The following is a 14,615-nucleotide window of genomic DNA, read 5'->3' as shown; positions in this document are numbered from 1 at the left end:
ACGTGGTTAAGGGGTGATCTGAGATTTGTGATTCCGGGTTTTGAGTTGTTTCGTAAGGATAGGTTGGAGGGGAGAGGAGGGGGTGTGGCTTTAGCAGTTCGGAAGGGGTTGGTTGCAAGGGAGATTGTGGTGGATGGAGCAGTGGAGGCGATTGGGGCGGGGATTCGGGTAGGGGGTTCGGAAGTATTGGTGTTAAATTATTATAATCTGTGTGAGGTGGTGGAGGTGGCTGTGTTAAGGGGACATGTGGGACCTTGGGTTTTGTGTGGCGATTTTAACAGTGCCAACACGTTGTGGGGTAGTGATCGGACAGATGCGAATGAGGAACTGTTAGAGGACATGGCTGATGAATTGTGTCTGGTATTGCTGAACGATGGGTTGGGTACGTGGTTGGATGTGAGGACTGGGAAGTTGTCGTGTTTGGATTTGACCTGGGTGTCTGCTACGATTGCAGGTGAATGTGATTGGGAGGTGCGTGAGGATGGGGACATGGGGAGCGATCATTCTGGTATTTTGGTGACTGTGTGGTGTGAGGTAGGGATCAGGCCACGGATGTCAGGGAGTCGGTTGAATTTTAGGAAGGCTGATTGGGAGGTGTATAAGGGAGTGTGTCGGGAATTGATTGTTCCTCGGGGAAGGGATGGGGGGGTGGATGAATGGAATGAGCATCTGGTGCAGGGAATGAGAGCAGCGTCTGTGGCAGCAATTCCAGAGATTGAGAAGGGGAAGGGAGGGAAGGTCGAGGTTCCTTGGTGGTCGGTGGAATGTTCGAGAGCTGTGGCGGCACGTAAGAAGGCTAGGGCCAGGGCGGTGAGATCAGGAATGTTGGTGGATCTGGTGACATATACGAAGGCTAAGGCGGTGGTGCAGAGGGTGATTAGGGAAAGAAAGCGTGGATATTGGAGGGGCTATTGTGGGACCCTGGGGAATGATTCTGGTGTGGGTGAGGTTTAGAAACAGTTCAAGTGGATGTCCGGATTGATGAGGCCGCAGGGTGGTGTGTCTATGTTGTTGAAAGGAGAAGAAGTGGTCAGTGAGGAAGGGGAGAAGGCGAATTTTTTGGGGGAGTATTTTGTGGAGGTGCACAGTTCAGGGAATTTTCCAGAAGCGGTGAGACTAGGTATGGGTGTGGTTGAGGAGGAGATGCGGGAGTTGTTGGTGGATGTTGGGCCTTGGGAGGAGCAGTACGAGGTTCCGTTTTCTATGGTGGAGTTGGATGGGGCGATTCGGAAGGGGAAGTGGTCTAGCCCAGGGGTGGATGGGGTCATGTATGTATTTTTGGAGAAGTTGCCAGTGGAATGTAAGTTGGAGGTATTGGCTTTGTTCAATGAGATCTGGAAGAGTGGAGTTTTGCCGAAGTTGTGGAAGAGAGCGATTGTGGTGGCGATTTTGAAGGGTGGCAAGGTTCCTATGGAGTGTAAGTCGTATAGGCCGATTGCGCTGACTGTTGTGATGTGTAAGGTAATGGAACGGATGGTGGTTGAGCGATTGGGGTTTTATTTGGAGTCGAATGGGAGTTTCAGTGATTTTCAGAGTGGGTTTAGGAGGAATCGGTCGGTGGCTGATCCGTTAGTAAGGTTGGTGACTGGGGTGGAGAAGGCGTTGTGTGATGGAGAGTTGGTGGGGGCGTTCTTTTTGGATTTGGAGAAAGCGTATGATATGGTATGGATGAGCGGGTTCTTGATAAGATTGTAGGAGATGGGTGTTAAGGGGAGGATTTTTCGGTGGATCAGGGCGTTTTTGGCTGATAGGACCTTTCAGGTGAGAGTGAGGGGGTGCTGTCTGAGGTTTGGAAGATGGAGAATGGGACGCCGCAGGGGAGTGTGATTAGTGCAATGCTGTTTAATGTGATGGTGGATGGGTTGATTCGGGCTTTAGTGGGAATCGGGTGTCAGGTGGATTTCTTCGCAGATGATGGTGTGGTATGGGTAAGAGGGCGGAGTTTGTTGTTGGTGCAGAGTCGGCTGCAAGCTGCGATAGTGCGAATGGAGGAGTGGTGTGGGAAATGGGGCTTTTCGGTGTCTGTGGATAAAAGTGTGAGTATGGTCTTCTCGAGGAGAAGGGTGCAGCAGGAGTTGGACCCGGTTTTGAAAGGTGTGAGGGTAAAGAGCGTAGAAGAGTTTCGGTACTTGGGGGTGATTTTGGATAGGAAGATGAACTGGAATGTGCAGGTGGATGGTATGGTGGATAAGTGTAAACATAGGTTGAATTTGTTGCGGGCGGTGTCTGGGAAAGAGTGGGGTGCGCAGCAGAAGTGTTTACGAATGTTGTATAAGGGGTTGATTTTGAGTGTGATGGAATTTGGATGTCAGGTGGCAGTGGGTTTCACAGCGAGTCAGAAGTTGCGGTTGGATAAGGTGCAGGCGAGGGCATTGAGGGTGTGTTCAGGTGTGATGAGGTCCTCTCCAGTGAATGCAGTGCAGGTGCTTGTGGGGGAGATGCCGTTGGGGATGAGGAGGGATGCGGTAAATATGAGGTGGTGGGTGAAGTGTAGTGCGAAGAGTGTGGCTCATCCGGTGCGTGAGTGTTTGAAGTATAATTGGAGGTTTGACTACTATAGGGACCGGTGGAGGAGGAAGGGGGGCACTTTGGGGTTTCATATGTGGGAGAAGGGGGTGAAGTGGGGTGTAGGCGAGTTGTTGGCTGTGACGGGTATGGATTTGGTGAGATGACCGATGTGGATGATGGGGTCTCCGAAGGTGTGTTTAGAGTTGGCGAGTGTGGTTTGCGGGGTGAGATCAAGGCTTTGGGTCAGGCGTATGTGGCAGGGAAGGAAGGATGTAAGGTGTTCACGGATGTTTCGAAAGATCCTGTGCCTGGGAGAGTGGGTATGGTGTATTATTTGGAAAGCACTGGGGAGTATAAAATGGGGCGTCTGACGAATGATGTGTCTATTTGTACGGCTGAGTTGGTGGCGATTGCATTGGCGATTGATAGGGTGTGCGAGTTGGGGTATGAGAAGGTGGTGGTGTTCTCAGATTCATTAAGTGGGTTGCAGGCGATCGTGGCAGGGGATGTTGATAGGAAGGATGTGATTTTGGACATCAGGAGGAAGATTGATCGGTGTGTGCGTGGGGGAATGGATTTGGAGTTGGCATGGGTCCCCAGTCACAGTGGCATTTTGGGTAATGAGTTGGTGGATCTGGCAGCGGATGAAGGTATGAGGAGGGGAACGGTTGATGTGAGCTTGCCTTTGAGTGTGGATGAGGCTGTGGTGGTGAGACGGGTCATGGATGAGTGGCAGGAGAGGTGGGTGAGTGGGGTGAAGGGCAGGTGGATGTTTGGTGTCCGAGGGAAAGTGTCGGTGAAGGTGGACGTGGGAAGTCTGGAATGGAGGAGGGTGGAGGAGGTGATGCTGAATCGGTTGAGGACATGGCTTGTGGGGCTGAATGACTGTCTGCATCGAGTGGGGAAGCGTGAGTCGCGGGACTGTGCAGTGTGTGGGGTGCCTGAGACTGTGGGACATTTTTTGCTTAGATGTGAGAGACATGTTGTGGAGAGAGAATTGATGAGCGTCGGTTGTCTGCGCTGGGTGTGGTTGAGATGAGTGGGAAGGCTTTGCTGGGAGGTGACGGGGTGAGAGGCAGGATGGAGGAGCAGTGTGTTGTTGGATTTTGTGAGACAGATGGGGTGGTGGGAGGAGTTGTGAGTTTATGTGGGCTATGTGTTGATTGGTGGGTTGGTGCACATCATCCTATTGGATGGGGAAGCGCCTGCGTGGGTCCGCCCACACATTCAGTAATTTAGAAGAAGAAGAAGAAGGCTTTCACAGCGCGCAGGTTAGGTGGTATCTTGATTTATGAGGCACACGAGCTGCCTTTGTTGTGCTCTGCTTTATCTCGCTGCAGGCACGTGGAATGGCTGAGCTTCCTGCTAAGGGCGGGTGCAGCGAGCTAGCAGACTGCAGACCCAGCACACTGTGAAGCAGGTATTCACTCAGCCCCTGGAGCCCCCTGCATCCCAGATGCAGTTAAAACGTATTAACGTGAGTATATTTAAAAGTGAAAGTTCAAACGCGAAATGGCGGTATCAGGATTAAGCCTCCCCTGCTTTGGTCTTGCTGGGAGAGTAATTGTTACTCTGGGCCTGGGGAGGGGGCGGGGAGTGGTGGGTGTGAAGGGTTTGCCCTGTGAAAAAACGCTGGCTGCAGGGGGATGGAAACAGGGAGTGATAGGGTTCTTAAGTTGTGATAGGGAGTGGGTGCAACAAGTTTTTCCCCTTTTGATAAGGACACACGATACCATGTATTGTATCATGTGTCCTTATCAAAATATAAGATAACCACTGTCCATACACTTCGCAAATGTACATTAATCTAGAAAGTAGCTACTTTTACTATCCCTAATACATGGCGTTCGAAAATAAAATATCTATATCATGCACATACAATAAACTTTCAAAAAAACGCCCACTTCTCCTTTCACGAAAAGCAAGTTTGAGTATGCTGCGGCCTCACCCATAGTAACATTTAACCTGTCAAACTCATACCATATTTTCATTCATCGCCCTCATCCCCTTGATGAAGAGTACTGTTTTTGTCTAATTAATCAGATTTATTTGATTGTTTTTCTATCTCCCACACGTCTCCTCCCAGGTGCTTCCTCCTCGGCTCACATTTCAAGAGACGGGTGGAGGAGGAAGCGGGCAGGGACGTGTGGGGAAGCCCGTGCCAAAGTGATTTCCTCTCTCTCTAAACCCATCTTTTACCTCCCCTTGCCGGACTCTGTCCCTGTGGCCCCGCTGCTTCTCCCTCCTCATCGCCATCATCTTCATTCAAAAAGGCAAATTACATCTTGCTCTGCCCCTTTCTCCTCACATCGACCCACCATATTTTTTTTTAAGCAAAAGTCCCCATCACCCGCACCTGGTTTGGCCATTTTCAATAATGTTCTGAATGTTTGTCCTCGGCACACGTCCCTGATAGCTTTTTCGATTTGGCGTTTATTTTACGTTGGTATTTTGCCAGAAAGTGGGCAATCGTATACAGCAAAAATACAGATGTTTTATCATGGTGGTTCTGCTGCTATGCACCAGATCTGCTTAACAGCACCTTTTCTTTCTCCTGAACCAAATATAAATCAGGTCAGTCCAGACATTCGCACACTGCCAGTTTCCCTAGGCACACACGCTCTGCAGGTCATTAAGGTGCTCAGGTTGCAAACTAATTTCTTTTATCAGTGGCAGTGCCTTTGTTCATGATGGGACACTTCCAACTAAAATAGCTCGCATAGCACCAGTTACCTTCTGTGCTAGTTAAAGTGGACAGCACAAAGCGCCCATGTAAATATGTTGATATCCATCATGTCTACTGTCTTGACATGCAAAAAATAAAGTTGCTTTAAGTCACATGTTTTCAATATCACGAATAACAACGAGCTGGAGATTTGTGACAAAGAAAATGCATATCTACCTTTGTTTATTACCCAACGTCTTGCATGTCTTAAATCGATGAAAATACAGTGGGGTTCAAGAGATTTTTCAGGTTGACATTATCTTGCATTCTGGGACTTTTAGCTTATCGTTCAGGATGTGAAAATTAAAGCCACAATGATACTCTTTTGGCTTAACATGTTGCTCTAGGGATGTACATGTTGTCATGCGGCTTTACTATGCAATTTAAGTACACTCTGTAAGGTATTTCTATAGACTTTGAAATCTAACAATTTGAGCAAAGGTGTGTGATCCTGCATGGTCACCCCCCACTAGACACCTATACCCGCCGCCATCTGTCTAACCAACCAACTCCCTCCTTTTTGGATACAGCCAGAGTACCACCTGTTCCTTTTTTCCACTTCCACCACTGGGTGCAGGAAACTAAAATGGAGTCATCGGTGCAAATATATTTTGAGGTGCAACCTTCACCCGACACCTGGGTTCAAAGATCCAATCTGTTTAAACTTCTGCTCTATTCAGTCTTGCATTTCTTTTATGACATTTGGGCATAGTTTTGTTTATATAACGATCCCACCTGCTTTTAAGAAAGGATGTGGGTTTTTTTGTGGTCAATTATGGTGTTTTACATAAGATTTGAACACGGGGAGCGTCAACTGAATGCTACTTTGGAGGGCTTTCTGAGCGTGTCGGGCTGAGTGGGCATGACTGAGTGACTAGACATGACCGAAAGTGTGCATGAGTGAGCATGACTGTGTTTTTAATCAGTGACTTAGTGTAACTAATTGTGCATGAGTAAGCATGACTGAGTCCAGCCAAGCGCTTGAAACTGAATGACTGGGATTTGTGTGAAAGTGACGGCTGACTGTGTGCCTAATATTAAGTTACTGACTGAATGTGACTAAGTGATGGTGTGACTGCATGAGTGGCAGGGTGCTTGAGTGACTCTCAGACTGAGTGAGAAGTGAGTGACTGGCTGAGTGAGGGAGTGAATGAATGGTTGGTTGACGAAGTGAGTGGGTTGGTGAGTGACTGGTTGGCTGGAAATGTTACAAAATTCTGCAACTGGCCCAAGCAAGGGCTAAATATGACATATTGTCTTTTTCCCCCAGCAGATGCAAACAGTGCTCTTGGTGAAAGCTGCCAGCGTAGATTTATCTTTTTGGTGTTTACGGACTCTCGAGGCCAGGACGGATAAAGGAAAGGAGAGTGAACTCTTGGGAGGAAGTAGTCTGCTACTCCAATGCAATCATACTACCTTTTTAAGAATGGTATCTCAAACTAGTATTTCTTTTAAAATGTGTTTTTTTTATTTTTGTGTGCGTTGTTGGGAGAAATTGTATATATGGGGGTGTAAGAAGGAGAAGAGGTGTGGGGTAGTTAGGGTAGAAGGGAATGTGGTCACTGGTCACAGCACTCAGTATTCACCTCACATCCTGTCTCAATGCAAACTAGTATTTCTAAATCAAGTGGCTGAAGGCAGACCTGGTTAACACATTTTTATCACACCAGTTGTCAGTTTAAAACTCAAATTAAGTCATTAACTCTCAGAAGACTGCTTTGAAAAAACACTGGTAGGCCCGTGCATGGGACGGTGTGTGCCTGGAGGGCTCATTGTCCCCGGGGGTTGGCCCCATGTCGGAGGTAAACATTATTTGTTCATTTCTGTGCCATTATTTGGTCATATCTGTATTTTTAGATATCAGGCAGTGTGTGTGCACATCTCTATTTCCACATTCAAATGATTTGCTGCCATCATTGGTAATAATGGTTATTGCTTGGTATTTGTGTCAGCCTGTGCCAATCAAGCTGCAGTTTGGTGTGGCACCAGGAACAAAACAAAACAGTGTGAGGCCAACCGCAAAATTTGTGGCCTGAGCATTGCACAGAGTTTATCTTGCAACTGGTCAAGATTTATATATGTGCATGGGTCACATATAATGTAACAAGAGTGGTGGAGGGAATGTGCACCAGATAGTCTAGTATTAACAGTAGAAAACAATCATCATTTAAGATTAAGCAAGATGGCTGCTTGCTACACAGCTGTGCTCTGAGGCACGAGACTCCAGCAAAAAAACGACCGTTATTACCTCCCACAGCCACCCCAAAATAATGTACCTTATAACCAGAACGGGTATCCAAGGTGAAGTCGCAATCCAGAACCCCCGATCTTCCAGTGTGGTGCTCTGTACAATTGGCTGCCAGAATACCATGGGGACTGGTAAGTGGCGGGGACATCGAGAGTGACCAAGAAGACTTGGGCGTTGGTGCCTCAGCCTGGTGCAGCAGTGCAGGCGGAGTGAACAGGGGGAGGGATCGGCTTGCTGCAACGGTATAGCAGAGTGGACGCAGGGCCGTGCTCCGCAGGGCTTCCGTGCCCATCACAATCTGTGTTCTTAGCTTGCCTATATGAACGGATGAGTGCCCTGCCTCAGGGTAAGCACGGGCACCAATTGAAGCTGCTCCAGCCTGCATCGGGAGAGAGTGGCAAGCGGGTGACCGATCAGTAGAAGATCACATGGAGCAATCACGCCCGCTATTTTAAATTGTGGCTGCGGCACCGGGGGTTCTGCCTCCTTCATAACTGCTTGATAGGACAACAGTGCCTTCAGCAAGATTTGGAGATGGGTGTCAAATGCAGGACAGCGTAGTGAGTGAGCGCAAGGCCAGGGATTTCACAGCGGGTGTGCAGGGAAGAGAGGCACATCAGAGTGAGTAGCCATTAACTGTTATAGCGGTCTGGAACTTGAGCAAGAAGCGAGAGATCAGAGACAAAAGTGGGATGGCCTTGGGGAGTGCACAGTACAGTATCCAATACATTGAGTCTTCAGGGAGTGCTGAGACTGATGACCCCTGGGCTCCCAGCCAACCAAAAATCATGACAGGGGTACACTGGGGGTGGCGGATGTCGTGGAGGAGACTGGCTCTATGAATAAGTACCCTTTCCCTTAACATTTGGGAAGTTGGTTGGGAACAAATTGAATATGTGCACAAGAGGCTCAAGTACCTGAGTGGGAATCATTCAATGTTCTGGCTGTTGTGGTGTTTTTGAAGTATTCCGACAACAAAGAGTAGTTATGTTGTTTTTCCAGCAATGAGACCATCCGTCTGAACAGGAGTCCCCTACCCGAAGAAGCATCAGCAGGCAACTGAGTAGGTCAATATTGAGGCCTAATGTCAGGGCCTTTGTAACACTTGTTGGAAACTAATAAGAACCCAGCAACACCATATCAAACAAACAAAAAATGCATGCTTTGCACCCAACTACGGCATGAGCAGCATGACAACCCTGCTGCCTCTGTCTCTTGCACCACATGGCCCCCTTCCATCTGGTGATGCTGCAGATCACTCTACCCTTATGTTTGTGCCTTTATGTCCTTCTTAACCTGGATTTTCCTCTTGTGCACCTGATCTGTCTGAGGCTGTCTTGCTGCTAGTTTGCCTGTTGAGTGCATTGTGTAGTTTCTCCATCTCTCTCTATCCCCCCTTTCCATCTCTGTCCTCTCCCTCTGTGGTGCTCTCCATCTCCCCTATTTACTCTAACTGCTACCCTATCCTACCTTTTTTCCGAAGCCTGGAAGAAAAAAAGTTAAAGAAAGGTCTCCTGGTCTCCAATACAGGCCTGACCATTGCTGACACCTACGTCCGTGCTTCTTCCAGGCAAAATGTCACTGACATCCCCTTTGTCACTCCATCTTCAGACCTTTGGACTCTTCACCCATTAATGGTGGAACCAGATGGGAAATACTCTTGGCACATTTACCATCCTCTAGGTGCATCATTAATATCTACCAGAATGGCACTGTTATGGCCCAGGGCTCTCAGCCCAACCTCCTCCTTCTTGATGGGTGTCTTTCATCTCTCATCACTTTCCTCCTTTCTCCTGCCACTCCTCCTTCTGCTACCCCCCAACATTTTTTCCACCAACGAGGTGTGTACTGCATCTCTGTACTCTTCCTCAGAAGACCTTCTAAGGTGGCAACCAGCTTCACTTAGATACCCTCAACTTTTGCTCTGCTGTTGAACATTCCTCTGATATCTGTCACCTCCTTGAAGACTTTGACCTTGGCGTCCTTACTCTCACTGAGACATGGTTCACTGCCAGTTCTGTCACAAAAAGTCCAGGCTTTAATGGGCTGGAGGCGGAGTCGCCCTGATATTCCCTTAATGAGTCGCTGCTGCTATCATACATACCCACTCAGTCCTACTCTTACTTCGAATGTCTCCTCTGCAGGTGTGGTCTCTTCTGTCCTCTCACTGACTCTTGCCACCATCTACAGGACCCCTGGTCAAGTCTACCACTTCCTTTCAGAGTGGGCTGACCTCAATTCTTCTCTCCTGACATCTACCTCCAAACTTCTCCTACTCAGAGACTTCAATATTCAACTTGAGTCTCCTGATGCGGCCACTGGACTCTTCCGCAGCCTCTGTGACTCTTTCCCCTCATAATTCTACCCTATGGTCTGACCGACTCAGCCGAACCCACCTTGGATGAAGGATGAAGATCCGCACCTCCCTAAATATGTCCCTGCTAGAGCCCTTCTGTTTTTTAGCTCCAATTCTCTGCAGATCAGATGCTTAGTAGAGAGTGGGGGTAGATCTCTGTCTTCGGCAGGATCCTCCCTGACCCTCTCAGGCTTGAGCTGGATCTCCTAAGTTTCAGAAGCTTCTCAAGACCCTCCTTTCCCTGCCTTCCTTTCCTCTCCCCCTCCCCTGCTAAAGCCCCCCTCTGCCCATGGACTGGCTGCCTGGTCCCTTCTGAGTCCTACAGGGCACCAGGCCCTCCTCGCCCAGTCTTCCCCAGCACTCCGGTCTCCCTAACCTGCACTTGCTCTTCTGGGCCCTCTTCCTCTCACTAGCCTGACAAGTGTGCATCCCTACCGAGCCTGGTCCACCCTCGTCCTCACACTTAAAATATGGTACTCACTCCCTGCATCCCCTGGCACTTGCCCACATGGTCTCCCCTTGGCACTTGCCTAGTTCAATGGGCCCTTCTATTCCCTTCCTCCCCACTTGTACTTGTATGCCCCACTCTATCCCATATTTCCCTGTTACCCTAGAATGCCCCCCCTACCTGCAACCCTCCACTCTCTCCTCCCCCCTGCAATCCTTGTTACTGCACTTGCTCAATCCGAATGACACAAAGCCTAGTAGGACCGTTATTTTAGTTTTCTTCCCTGTCCCCCCCCCACACTTTTGTCTCGTGGCACCTTGAAACACCATTTGATGTATAGGCGCTATTTTAAATAAGCAATACATGCATAAATAAAATATAAATTTTACATTGTGGAAAGTGCAAAGCATTGAGCCATATAAAAAATGTTGGCAGAATGTGCAAGACTGGACATTTCGTTTTCTTTTGTCCTCCTCAAATGGAATGCAGCAAATGAAATTGCTAAGAGCTGTTTATCTCATGCTTGTAGATTCAGAGAGCCCAGTTAGCTTGACACCAAGCAATACCAGGAGCTACAGTTGACTCCCTTGTCAAACCGGCACCATTGAAATATACCTATGTGAAAATAACCAGTTATGGGAATGTGTATAAAGGGTACGACGTTGTTTCATCGCCTGCTGTTACATCACCAGGCTTTTAAACGTGCACATTGCATCAAATGTGGTCATCAAATTTTTTAAAGTGGGTGGGAAAGGGCAAATAAGGGTTTGGGCGGGTGAGCAATAGTAAAAAATAATTGTGGGTGGGGCGTTTTAGGGGGATCCCCCCCAAAAATGTGCACGTTTAAAAGCCTGGCGATGTAAAAGCAGGCGAAGAAATCACATGGAACTGTATAAAGGAGCATTATGACACACATTTAAGTAAAATGCAGCATATTAATAATAAAACGTAGTGTATAGCTTAAAATAAACGTTACACAAAACAATCACACCATAACACACCATAACATAAAGAAAGAAAAACAAACACATTACAATGAGGCATATATAATGGACAATAGTTTGGATCTCAAATAAAAGTTACATTTGTGGCATGCCATGTACTAGCTGCTAGTTCTCCAGATATGTTTCCTGTATACTAGGTGATGCCAAATACCTTGGAGCTGCTCCAAGGTGCTCCTGCCCCTCAATTCTTTATTTTTATTAGTAGCAACATGTCCCCACTCAAAATCTCATAACCTCATTGCTGGTAATAACAGGTAGAAGATGGTCAGATGACTTGAGTTACAAGCCAGATTGCCTTTAACCCAGTCCGTGTTCCAAGAGTTTCTTCTATGCCATTCCAGCTTCCTGGTAAGAGAGCTAGACAACCGCTAGTGTAAGGATGGTTACTTGGAAAAAAGATGCAATATAGTTGCATGCCAGGGTTTTGACCTGCTGTGTTTTACAAGCATGAGTTGTGTTTCTGGAAATCTGATTAGGTCAGAGGGAACAGCAGCACCACACAGACATATGTTGGTGATGGATTTTAATGCTAACGGGGATTGGTGATAAATCCTCTTTATTTTGGGAAGGCTGTTTGAATTTGGGTATGAGTTTATTGATAGCTAATTGAAAGCACAATATAGACACCTTTCACTGAAGAATGTTTAACTTGAAATGAATGTGTTGGAGGTTTTTCGACTTCACACGCATACACAGCAGTAATCAACAGCTATTGTAACACAAGGCTGCTCAATGTCCGACAATGCATAGGCATTTAGGCTTAGTGATGTAAACTACACTACTGTTTCGAACTGTGAACATTTTTAGACCAGCATTTAAAGCTTGGTCTTGTTTGTGCCCTCCTTGTGCAATTGTCTCTCACCTCCAGCTTGGGATTCTCTGTCCTCCCTCCACTCCCTTGGATCCCAAGTAAATGTCTGTCTCTAAGCAGCCTCACACTATTCTAATGGCCATCTTCCTCCTTTCTTTGAATCAGAGGCACTGTGGAGGCGCTCGCTCCAAGCGGTCTGCCACTCATTGCTAATGGTTAGCCTGCTTTCTTACAATCTGCCATGGAGGAGGCGCTCGCTATAAGCAGTGTGCCACTCTTTGCCAATGGTTGTCTTTCTGGCTGTCTTTTTCTTTCTCCCTCTCTTTCTTCCTTCCTTTTCATTAGAAGCAGTAAGTCACAATTAGCTAATAGTCCCCGTTTTGCTTTTATAGAATTTGAGTTATGCATGTGTATGTGGTCATTTCCACCATGCTAATTTCATACCCACGTCCACAAGGGGGATACAGGGCCTCACAAAGTGGCTAAGGGAACCATGGTTCCATGATGAGGGCACAAAGAAGTAAGACCCTCACAGTGGGGAGTCCAAACTTTACAAATTGAGTATGGTTAACACATTGTTGTGGACACCTGGTTCTGAAGGAGTAAGTGACATGCCTCAATAAACTGGAGCATTAGCAGACTTTATAAGTCGCCAACTTGTCAAAACTCTGATCTTGGTCAAATCAATATCGATAATGCCTTTTATGCTACAAGTTGCTTTCTAACAGGAACTATCTTCTGAAAAAAACTATTGAATACTCTACACTTTAAGACTCAAGATGGAATGTTTAGCTATTTTTGCTTTGTAAGTGGTTAATATTACTATTTGATGAACACTGTCAAGTAATCAGTGGCGAATGTAGAAGCTAAGATGATGATATTGTTGCCGCAGCAGGGAATTGGTAGAGCAGATGCGTCTAACTTCCCATTGGTTTGTTTCTATATTTCTAATGACCACATTCAACATGCCCCAATACCTGGAAGGCTTAGTTTGTACAACTACTTGACCACAGTCACACACATTGTAATTGCCATTATTCTGTTTTGAAAGCGTGTTCCTTGTAAGTTGCTTGTGTTTAAATCAGATTTCCCTCCTCCAATCAATGGATGTGACATAATGTTGGATACTGTCTGGGATTAGAACTGTGATTTTGATTAAACCTCTGTGAGGCTGGTGCTCTGCATCGAAGCAGGGTTGAGGTGCACACCAGTACTTTAGCAGGCTAGGAGAAGCATATTCTGGACTTGTCTAAATATAGGGCCTTGTTTTTCAAAATGCTTTTATTCTGGGTTTCCAATATAGCCTACATTAGCTTCACCTATAGTTCTCTTCTATGTGCTGTAGGACCTCATCTGGCTTCATCAATGTTTTTTTTTAAATTACATTTGCCAGTGGCCACTACATGCCTAATGGTCAGCATACAACAGTTTGTTTAACTTTTAAACCCACTAACCTATTGGTGCATATGGCTGTAACCATGATTTATAGCTGTTGCTTACATTAATTTGCCCTATGAAAGTTACTTTTGGTACTCTAGCACCCTGAGGACTTTTGTGACATTTGAGTGACTGGTGAATTTAGATTAAAAAAGACAAGTAAAGAGCCATAACTGGAGGATAACCAACAATTCATAAGACATGTAGGTGTTGTGTAGCAAGAGTCTAGTGTCCTAGAGAAATTGCTGGTTACTATTGCAGGGGTTGAAATTAGGATTTCTTGACCAGGAACACAATTCAGCCCCCCTTGTATCGGGCATCACCAATTAGGCAGTAGCTAGTGCATAGAGTACAGCGAATGTAATTTTGCGTAAGACGCATTCTAAATGTTTGTCCATGATTCCCTTTTGTACACATACCCAAACCTACCCAGTTAATATTACATAACCGTGTTTGTATTGCACCACTTGGTTTCGAGGTAACCAGGCTCTCCTTGGCTATAACCAGGAACTAAATAGCTCCTAGCTCCTGGCAATTTCGAACCCTGTTATTCTTTTTTTAAAATGTTTTCAAATGGATTTACATCTTTGATGTCTCCAATGTCAAAATCACATGCAGTCAAATAGTTGAGAGGCTTTACATATTTTTATAGCCTTTTTTAAGGTGAGCTGCCAGTGATACACAATCAAGCTGTTTTCTTCAAATCATATGTGCCTTTTCTAAGTCACTGCAGATAGGGGAGAATAGCTACTTCAGTAGATTCCAGGTGTGTATTTATGATGTTTCGTTAGTAAACTCCTCAAACACAACCTGGGATCATTGGGGGTCATTATGACATTTGTGGTAGCCGTGCCTGTAGTACTGCACGGCTGCTGCTGGTGTCATTTTGTTTCCGGCGCCCACAAATGGGCAATTACCGGGTCATTACGGCCCTGCTAGACCCAGTAATTGCCCATTTGCAGGCACTGGAAAAAAGATGCTCCCCATTCCCAGTCGGCCCCATAGGGCTGAATGGGAATGGGGAGCTCGGATGCACCGGCATCATTTATGATGGTGCCGGTGCATCCGAAATCCTGTG

This window comes from Ambystoma mexicanum, chromosome 3q (assembly GCF_040938575.1).
Source record: "Ambystoma mexicanum isolate Mex_15411 chromosome 3q, UKY_AmexF1_1, whole genome shotgun sequence".
In the NCBI taxonomy this organism is placed as follows: Eukaryota; Metazoa; Chordata; class Amphibia; order Caudata; family Ambystomatidae; genus Ambystoma; species Ambystoma mexicanum.
This window is presented reverse-complemented; position numbering follows the sequence as displayed.